This window comes from Octopus bimaculoides, chromosome 26, assembly GCF_001194135.2.
Source record: "Octopus bimaculoides isolate UCB-OBI-ISO-001 chromosome 26, ASM119413v2, whole genome shotgun sequence".
NCBI classification, from domain to species: Eukaryota; Metazoa; Mollusca; class Cephalopoda; order Octopoda; family Octopodidae; genus Octopus; species Octopus bimaculoides.
The window spans coordinates 22,699,495-22,709,731 of NC_069006.1; the positions used below are offsets into that span (position 1 = coordinate 22,699,495).

Sequence of the window (10,237 nt, forward strand, 5' to 3'; positions counted from 1 at the left end):
AGTGTTTCTGGAATAATAATAATAATAATAATAATAATAATAATAATAATAATAATAATAATAATAATAATAATAATAATAATATTAATTGACATGATGTGCTAATTAATATTTTATATAATGCTTCAGCAATATTCCTACAAGTGCTCAATCCATTTTCTGTTATTTTGAACATGATGTTTCAATTCTATCACAACCAACTTTTTTTTCTGCCAAATCTTGGAAATATGGGATATGTGAACAAAAATTAAACCTGTTGAGTTCAACGCTGAAACATCAAAAGAAGTGTACCCACCACCTGCTTTCTGGGGTCTGTCTGTGGAATAATGAAGGCAGAGTGACCGCTCTGAGTGCAAACAGGTGCAGACTCTTAGAATTTCTGAAACTATTCATGTGTCTTGGTTATCATCTTACACATAATCCAACCAACCAACCAACCAGCCAACCAACCAGCTAGCCAACCAGCCAGCCAGCCAGCCAGCCAGTCAACAACAGCAGTTGTTGTAGTTGTTGTAAGTGCAGCTGTGGGTTAGAATCAGTAGAGCACCAGACAGAGGAAGTTTATCTTCTATATCTAACAATTTGAGTGTCAGCCAAACCTAGTTCCATCGTTAGTTTGCATCATTTGTTTGTTTGTTTGTTGTTTAGCCCTCATGTCAGCTCTGATCCAACAGATCTATTACCAGCTATGAGCATCACCTCCGTTATCGGCACCAGTATATATATATATATATATATATGTATATATATATATATATATATCGAGTGGTGAATTGGCAAAGCATTTAGAGTGTTGGATGGAATGCCGAGCCGTGTTTATTCCAATTCTCTCTGCATTGCGTTCAATTCCTGCCAAGGTCAACTTTGCTTTTCATCCTTTCAGAGTTAAAGAAAATTAAAAGCACCAATCAAGGACATAACTGTTAGAGGGATTGGCGAAATGCCTCGCAGCATTTTCCCTGGCTTTTTGTATTTTTACTGAATATGTATAAAAAAACACTGATGTGAAACAGCACTTGTGTTCATGTAATTGACTAGATGACCATCCCTGCAAAATTTCCAGCCTTATGCCTACAGTAGAAAGAGAAAAAATATAAAATTAAACGATTCATTGAAGGTGACAAGCTGGCAGAGTCATTAGCACACTGGAAAAAATACTTAGTGCTAATTCGCCTGTTGCTATGTTCTGAGTTCAAATTCCACCAGGGTAGACTTTGCTTTTCATCCTTTCAGGGTCGATAATTCAGAACCAGTGAAACACTAGGGTAATCAACTGGTCTTTTCCCCAAAGGATTATTATTATTAGAAAGGATTATTATTATTATTATTATCATTATTGCATAAATTTGAATATAGCTAAATTGTTTATAGTTTTTATATAGTTGTCTGTGTGAAGCCATCAATTTTCTTTTTTTTTTTCCACCCACCTCTGACAGCTTTTTATTTCCTTGCAGTGAAAAACATTTTATGTTGGTTTTATGTATTTTATGTGTAGCATTCATACATAATTCCAGCCCAGAGTGTACTTGTATACTTTTATCTGGCAATCTGAGGTCCCTTGGCAACACTTGCGTCTGCAAATGATATTCATGTCAGAGCATCATCTTTCTAAATAGACTTTGTCTCTTAAAATACAAAGCTTTATGTCTTTTGCTGACAAACTATATTTTTCGTTCCAAGAGAACTGCAATTTATTCGCTGGACTGAATAAATGAATAAATGTTACTTATATAAATGTCTATACTTATATAATGTATATAAAGGGCCATGAATAGACAATGGACTGGAGGAATTGTAAAAGAGTCGGACAAAATGCTTACCAATATTTTGTTACTTCTAAGATGGTGAGCTGGCAGAAACATTAGCATGCCGGGCGAAATGCTTAGCGGTATTTCGTCTGTCTATGTTCTGAGTTCAAATTCGGCTAAGTTGACTTTGCCTTTCATCCTTTCGGAGTCGATTAAATAAGTACCAGTTACACACTGGGGTCGATGTAATTGACTTAATCCCTTTGTCTGTCCTTGTTTGTCCCCTCTAAGTTTAGCCTCCCTGTGGGCAATAAAGAAATAAATATTTTGTTACTTTTCTTTAAGCTCTGAGTTCAATTCTCACTGTGATCAGCTTTATCTTTCATCCTTGTGGGACCAATATAATAAAGTATCAGTTATGTAATAGGAACAGTTTATGTTCTTATAAGGTGTCCGAGATGTGAATGGAATTTTTATACATGATAAGACGTATCCATGTTTTTTCTTCAAACATGTTAAAGCTATTTTCTCTTTGCTTACAATAAAGTAGATGGAAGCTACTTAATGACATGATGTAACTCATGGAGGGCTGTTGGGTACTATGCCATGCAAAATGGCAGCCTATGTGTGATCTAGATGGTTTGTTTCCATATTTCTTGCTAAGCCCTTTATCTCGTGGTTATTCCCCTATCTGCTACATGGAGCCCCACCAGGCTCAAGTTCTCTTTCCCCAGAAACCTTCACTGCAGCACTGTATGGACATATGATGTTGTTCTGATGACCTCCTGAATGTTATGCAACTGTGTGACTGAATCAGACAAATAGGAGCAGCCTCACACAGATAAAAACATACAGATATGATACTGCATATATATTCATAATTCATAATTCATGTTGTATTGGTACTTTAGTAATGAATGTTACTTCAGTCATCAACAGATAAAGAATAGGTATAGATTTTAATTATTCTTAGACACATTTACTGGCAAAAACAACAGAGCTATGGACTAGATTCCTTGTTGTATTCTATATTCATTCATCTACATTCTGGTTTCAACTCCAACTAGAGTGTGCTTTACATTTCATAATTTCTGCGGTCCACTATATCCCTAACTTACACTGTTTTGCTTTTGTGTAAACACAAATAAACTATTAAACTCTTGTTCTTACGCTGGTGAGCTGGCAGAATCGTTAGCATGCTGGACGGAATGCTTAGTGGAATTTCATCCATCTTTTATGCTCTGAGTTCAAATTCTGCTGAGGTCAGCTTTTGCTTTTTATCCTCTCAAGGTCAGTGAAATAAGTACTAGTTGATCACTGAGGCCAATGTAATTAACTGGCCCCATCATCTAAAGTTTCAGGTCTAAATCTGAGAGAGCACCATTGAATAATGAGGTAGCGATGGGCATGCCTACAAGAGATACTGAAAAAATATTGAAGAAGCAGTAAATATCAGATCTAATTGTTTGGTGGATAATTAACATTATTATGAGAACGACCATGAAATTTAATTACGCAGTCAAAGGGTTAACAAAACTCGAATAGTGAACAAAATTCCATGTTCACTACTTTACATTGAATATTAACACAGATGACGAGAAGGGAAAATAATCCTTTACGTAAATACGAAACGGAATATTTAACAGTCAGTAGATTTGAACTTTCACTTTATGCTTTCTGGTGTGCAGTGCATAATTACTTCTCCCCCAAAAGAGATAATAAGAAGTGAACTTTTCTCGTTGAACACTAGGAAAAGGAAGATGATATGCCATGCGATTGATACAAAGTATTATGTATTAATGACAGGAAGAAAGTTAGACTTGATTCTGAATCGGGAATTTAAAGTACAAAGATCTTCGTCCCCGTTTTCAACTATAAACAGCCTTCGGTTGTTGGTCGGTGGAGGGACCTGACTGCATGATAGAATAACTTTATTGCACAACAGATGTTGGCTTCCTACAGAGCAACAAACCTCACCAATTTGAATGAATTTCCTCAATGAAAAAACGCGCACGTATATATATATATATATATATATATATATATATATATATATATATATATATATATATATATATGTGTGTTTGTATGTATTACTTGCACACGCACGATTTTCATTCTCGTTTTCCTTTCACTTCCACCTGACCTGTTTCCATTTTGTCTTTTCTGTCTGTTTCTCCGGGGCCTTGTTACGTTTATATTTTAAAGCATTTATCAAAGAGCAACAGACGGGATGTTTACGTATTTCAGCTTTCTCTCATGCCAACGCTGTCAGACAACAAACTAAACCTGATTCTTCTGCTAACGGTAGGAATTAGCCATAATTGACTAAATTTTTTTCTTCCACTTCAGTCGTATTACAGACATTGACACCTGCATATCTCGGATCACTGTCTATTCAAATTCACTTCATTACTCTTTCTCTCTCTCTCTCTCTTACCAAGCATGACACATGCTGGCCACTAACAGCGATTTCTTCCTCCCTTTCTAAACCCAATTCATTTTCTTTCTTCTCTTTGTTTACTTCTTTTCTTTTCTTATCAGTTCACTTTACTTTTCTCCTATCTCTATCTTGTAATACTTTCCTTCTAATTTCGGTTTTTTCGTTTTCTTCCCTCCCTCGATTTCTTACCCTTCTTCTTCTTGTCCAGCTCAGTTCTTCCTCCTCATCTCCCCTCCCATCCTCTACTAGTTGCTAGCGCAACAACACCTAGGCAACAGATTTCATTTCACCTTTGGCATTTCACGAACAGCTTGCACCACTCACTCTATGTCTACATCTCTCTAAATTCATACATGTGTTTTTGTTCCTTTGTGAATATGTATATTTAATATATATATATATATTCTACGGATGTCTTTTTGGATCTAGAAATTGATAGATGTTTTTCTGATCTAGTATTTTTTTAGTAATATTTCAATCGGTCACTTGCCAGATGCATCTTCTTTTCAACTCCCTTTTCTCAGCCACTCATTCTTTAAATTCTTTGAAAAGTCTGGTCTTGCACATTTATATTGTCCCGGATATGGTGCCCCTATGAATTACGGTGCTCTTGCATTCTTTTCCCAATAATACAAATTCAGGTATACTTTAATTCAAGCATGTTTGAAAAATGAGATTAGTATAAATGTTCCACGTCCATTTTTCCATGCTGGCATCAGTTTTTCTTTGGCTGTATTTTACAGTAGGATGGCCTTCCAGCTGTCAACGTTTGGGCTTTGCGTAAAAGAAAATACAGGAGGATCAGTTAATTATGATTTTATTCAACATATTCCCCTCCCAGATTCACACACCTATTGCAGAGGTCCTTCAGTTTTACTAAGCCCTGTAAAAGAACTTGGAAGTTTGGGCTTCCAACCAAGCCTTTCGCAAAACCCTTAAAGCCAGGAACTTTTTATTATCTCCTTGTATGTAGTATAGACATTCAAACATTGTTCTATCTTCCCAAATCTTACAACATTTCACAAGGATTTTCGGTCCTCTAAAGGCATCTTGGTGTATAAATCAACCTGCCTTTTTTTTGGTGGTGGTGGGGGGGGGGGGGTAAATTTTGGTCTGAAAAATTCAATTGGTATGCTGGAAAATAAGGTAGTTTTTGCACCCAGCTCTCAACAGCCTTGAGCAAACTCTTTCTTTTAATACTTTTAGCATTTTGGTTGTTTTACCTTGACAGAACATAGCTTGAACAGCTGTCCGTTTTTGCTCTTTTTGAACAGACTTACCAATGGTATTTTTTACTCTCTTTCATTTAGTCTCTATACAAGGCATGCTATATAGTTGAACGAACCACCAAAATGGCATTATCTCTTTCTGCCAAGTCATGCATGTTAATAACACTATGTACAATTGACTTCTATAAACACAAGCGTATGCATAATATTTTCTATATGAATATGCTTGAAGCCATTAAACTAGCAACAAACAAAAGAATGCAAGATAGCCAGAGGTTGCACACACCATAAATTTCAAACAAGCATATCCTCCTCCCTTCTGTAGTTATATACATATGTAAATTCACATGGTGATGTGCTTACATTGTATGTCCGTATTGATTATGTGTAAGTAATATGCAAAATATGTATCTATAGTCTGTTCAATTGAGTTAAGTGTGTGAATCTTGATAATTCACATCCATTCAGCTAGAGTAGACTTGTCATTCCTGTGGATAATGGCTAGAATATCATTGTCATTGTTGAAGTAAACATATTACTGTTTAGGTAAGTGAAGTGTAATACGTTCGATAGGTTGATGGATATAAATCATGTAATTTAAACCCAAACATCCTCGAGGCTGCCTTTGATGTTGATGCATAGTAGCCATTGTGGTGATAGTGAATGGTTCTGATTCACTTCAAACCTGATTTGTTTATGATGACATCTTGCCTACTGCAACCGTGGAATATATATCATTGTAGTAATGGAAGAAATGGAAATCATGTTTATGAATCAAAAACTTGTATTTATAACAATTCATTTATGATGTTTCGTGGCATTTACCTTCGAATCCCCATTGTCTGATTCCAAACTGAAACAGCAGTGGAAAACTGCAGCTAGTTAATAAATTAAATATATGCTTGCATGGGCGAGAAGGGATTTTGTTGAGGCAAATTTTCTGTGGTGGGATACCCTTCCTGCCGCCAATCCTCACCTGTTTCCAAGTAAGATAATATTTTCCTGTAACCAGACATGTTTTCATAGAAAACTGGGATTGAAAAACATCTCTCGTATCACACTGACATTTGTTTACAGCTATCACGGAGTGTCAAAGCAAGAAGATACCAAATCCCCCCCCCCCATCATCATCATCATTTAACGTCCATGCTGGCATCTTTTGAACAGTTTTGGACAGGAGTTGGTAAGGGCAGGAACTGCACAAAGCTCCATTGTCTGTTTTGGCATGGTTTCTACAGCCAGATGCCCTTCCTACTGCCAACCACTTTACAGAGTGTCTTGGGTGCTTTTTATGTAGCACCATTGCTTTTTACGTGGCACCGAAGGTGCTAGGGAAAGAAGAGTAAAACAACAAACGCAGTAGATAAAACAGGGGACAACTGATGAAGGGAATGTTCTTTATGTTGTATGTCTCATTTCTCTGTTTGTTTGTTTTTTTTGTTCGAAAAAACCTCTGATCAAACACCACCAGGGCATATAGTCATTATACATGTATCATAGTCATTCTATTTAGCTCACTTTAGTTTTGGATTACAGGCCTAATTAGCCCTTGCTTAAAAGTCCACACAGAGTGTGGCTTTTAAACTAGTGTGTGTGTATATATATATATATATATATATATATATATATATGATGCGATCATGTGACTGATCGGATTGTCAGATGTTGTTACACATCGTTAGTCACAATGCAATTTGCATCATTTTAGCCTTTGAATGGTGCCACGCTGGTACTAGGTGAGCAGGCTAACATTACCCCTTGATTGAAATGGAGGACTGGAGCAATGTGAAATAAAGTGTTTTGCTGAAGAACACAGCACGACACCCAGTCTGGGAATGAAACTCATGATTGCTACATCATGAATGCAACAGCTTAACCACTAGGCTATGCACCTTCGCACGCACATATCTATATATACACACATGCAATGGGCTTCTGTCTACCAAATTTGCTCGCAAGGCATTAGTTAACCGGGAGCTTTTGTAGAAAACACATATTTACAGTTCTGTGCCGTGGAATTGAACTTGAAGCCTCATGGTTGCAAAGGGAACTTCTTAATCAAATAGCCATGCCTGCACCTGCAATATATTATTTCTTTATCTTCTTTTTAAATCTATTTTTAGAAAAAAAAATGTTTTCAAATAGTCCTACCCATTTTTAATTATAAATTCTTTCAGCTGAATGAATTACAGGTTTGTTTGATAAGCTTATGTAGAGCAAAACATATGGCCATCTGTAATGAATCATTTTATTTTAATTTTATAATGTAACACATTATGTGTGTGTGTGTTTTGAACTTTTCTTAAGTGGGACATATGAGGATTATTAGAGGCGTCGGCTGCTACCGTGTGTACCATTATTACTGTTACCACCAGCATCACTACCACCACCACCACCATAGTCCCTGCAAGCATCAACCATCATCAACACTATCTTCAACATCACCACCATCGACGCAGTAACCGGCAGCCACCACCATCACCATAATCCTCAACAACTTCGCCACCACCGCAAACAGCGGCTGCCACCATCATCACTATTATCCTAAACGACCGTACCACCACTGCCACCACCACTGATTCAGCAAGCTGTAACCATCATCATCATCATCACTACTATTTTGAACACCAGCAGTAGCAGCACCACTGCCGCCACCATCATCGTCAACATTATTTGCACCACCGCCAGCATCACCATTACCCTCATCGTCAACTTTATTTGCAGCGGCACCACCATCATCAACACCCTCACTATCGTCAACATTATTATCAGCAGCACCATCGCCACCATCACCGATACGTAGCGAGCATCACCATCGTAACTACTAACATCAACATCAACAACAACAGTAGTACCGCCGCCGCCGCCATCATCACCATTACCTTTACCATCATCATCATTATAATCTTCATCAGTTTCACTACGCTTTCCTCCACCATCGACATGTGTGTTATCCACATTTAACAGCAGCAGCAGCAGCAGCCATCCTCATCACCAGCTCCATCGTCTACTGAACGTCTTGGTAGTTGGGTAATTGGAAGGGAAGCTGGCTCGCACTATCGTTTCCTCCATTATTATTACTACTACAACCGATAGACGAATAGTCTGTTGGCTTTTCATTCCTCTCTCTCTCTCTCGCTCTCCCTCTCTCGTCAGATGAGAGACACGGCGGTCAAAAGGAAGAGACACATCGAAGGCCGATATTTCTGAAGAATAAGCGACCGATGGCTATATATGATTAGCAATGGGATAATACAGAGCATCAGTTAACATCTTCATCACCACAACGCCAGCAGAGTGAGTATTGTGACATTAACATCTCCGACAATAGGTCGCTTTCGCATACGTGTTTATCTATCTATCTATCTATCTATCTATCTATCTACGTGTGTATATATACATATATGAATGTGTGTGTCTGTATGTATGTATGTATATGTATATATATATATATAGTTTTAGGGAAAATAACCAATTTTCAAGAACTCATCGATGAAAATCCACTATCACATATAGAAAAATTAATAATTAAAAGCACAATAAATGAGTATAATATAAAGTAAAGTAAATATCATAAGATAAATATAATATAATATAATTATATTTATCTTATGATATTTACTTTACTTATATTATACTCATTTATTGTGCTTTTAATTATTAATTTTTCTATATGTGATAGTGGATTTTCATCGATGAGTTTTTGAAAATTGGTTATTTTCCCTAAAACTATATATTTTATATATACTTTATCTATAAGGCTCAATTTAATTTTGATTTTTTTATAAATTGATTTTAATTGAGTTTTTTACCTGTAATTTTGGATTTTGTCCCTAATATTATTTGTATATATATATATGGATTAACTGTGATATTTTATGAATAAAATTGTGTGTGTATTCATATAAATACCGAATGCATGTGTGTGTGTGTATATATATATATTAATATAGTATTTGTATACATATAAAATAAAATATATTTCACTGTATATATGTACCAACATCGAAACTAAATATATGGATAAGTTTCTGTGTACATAGGTAATATAGATAGATGATGTGTGCGTGTATATATATGTATAATGTGTGTGCGTATATATATATATGTGTATGATGTGTATGTATGTATGTATATATATATATATTCGTATGATGTGTATATATGTATATATATACATAAATATATGTGTATATATACATATATGTACAGTGTGTGTGTATAATATTTATGAGGTATGTGGCGTATTTACAGTATGGTTAAATGTATCCGGATAACCCATATATACATTTCTGCGTGTATATGTTTATAAATATGTAGGAATGTAGTCGTTGTTTAGTCCCAGGCTAACCACTACTGAACAGAGAGCTCAAAGGTATTCCAACCACGACCATCTCGTCTTTTGTGACCAATGCATTATACTTCTTTATTTACGGTATTAGGGTCTGTGCTTGATGTAGATTTAGTTGCTATTTCAAGCACTTCATGTGACCTCGTTGGTACTTCCTTCGTCGTCTCTCAGTGTGTGGGTGTATAGAAAATGTTTATATATATATATATATATATATATACATACTCACACATGTTTTATGTATGTATATCTGTGTCCTTGTGTACAAATATAAGTAAAACAAGCATTCATTCAAATTCTTCTTCATTTTCTACTACTTTTTTTTTTGTTTCCTTCAGAAGGGAACAGAAACCAAACACTAATTTTCTTTTTATATATCTGCTATATTATACACACACGCGCTCGCGTGTATGACTATATAAGTACGATGTTTGTATGTTTCTGTTTGTACGCATGTTTGTAATAT

General features: G+C 35.8%; 1 protein-coding gene across 2 annotated transcripts in view; it reads left to right on the forward strand.

The window, feature by feature from the left end:
* Positions 1 to 3,836: 3,836 nt before the first annotated feature.
* LOC106876518 (D-glucuronyl C5-epimerase) overlaps positions 3,837 to 10,237 on the forward strand; it is a 75,933-nt gene continuing 69,532 nt past the window's right edge. The window contains exon 1 of one of the 2 annotated variants that reach the window (XM_052976873.1): positions 3,837 to 4,055. The gene's annotated coding sequence lies outside the window, so the exon portion shown is untranslated. Of the gene's footprint in view, positions 4,056 to 8,131; positions 8,718 to 10,237 lie in introns of those variants that run through there. The other variant, XM_014925096.2, reaches the window with a different exon arrangement.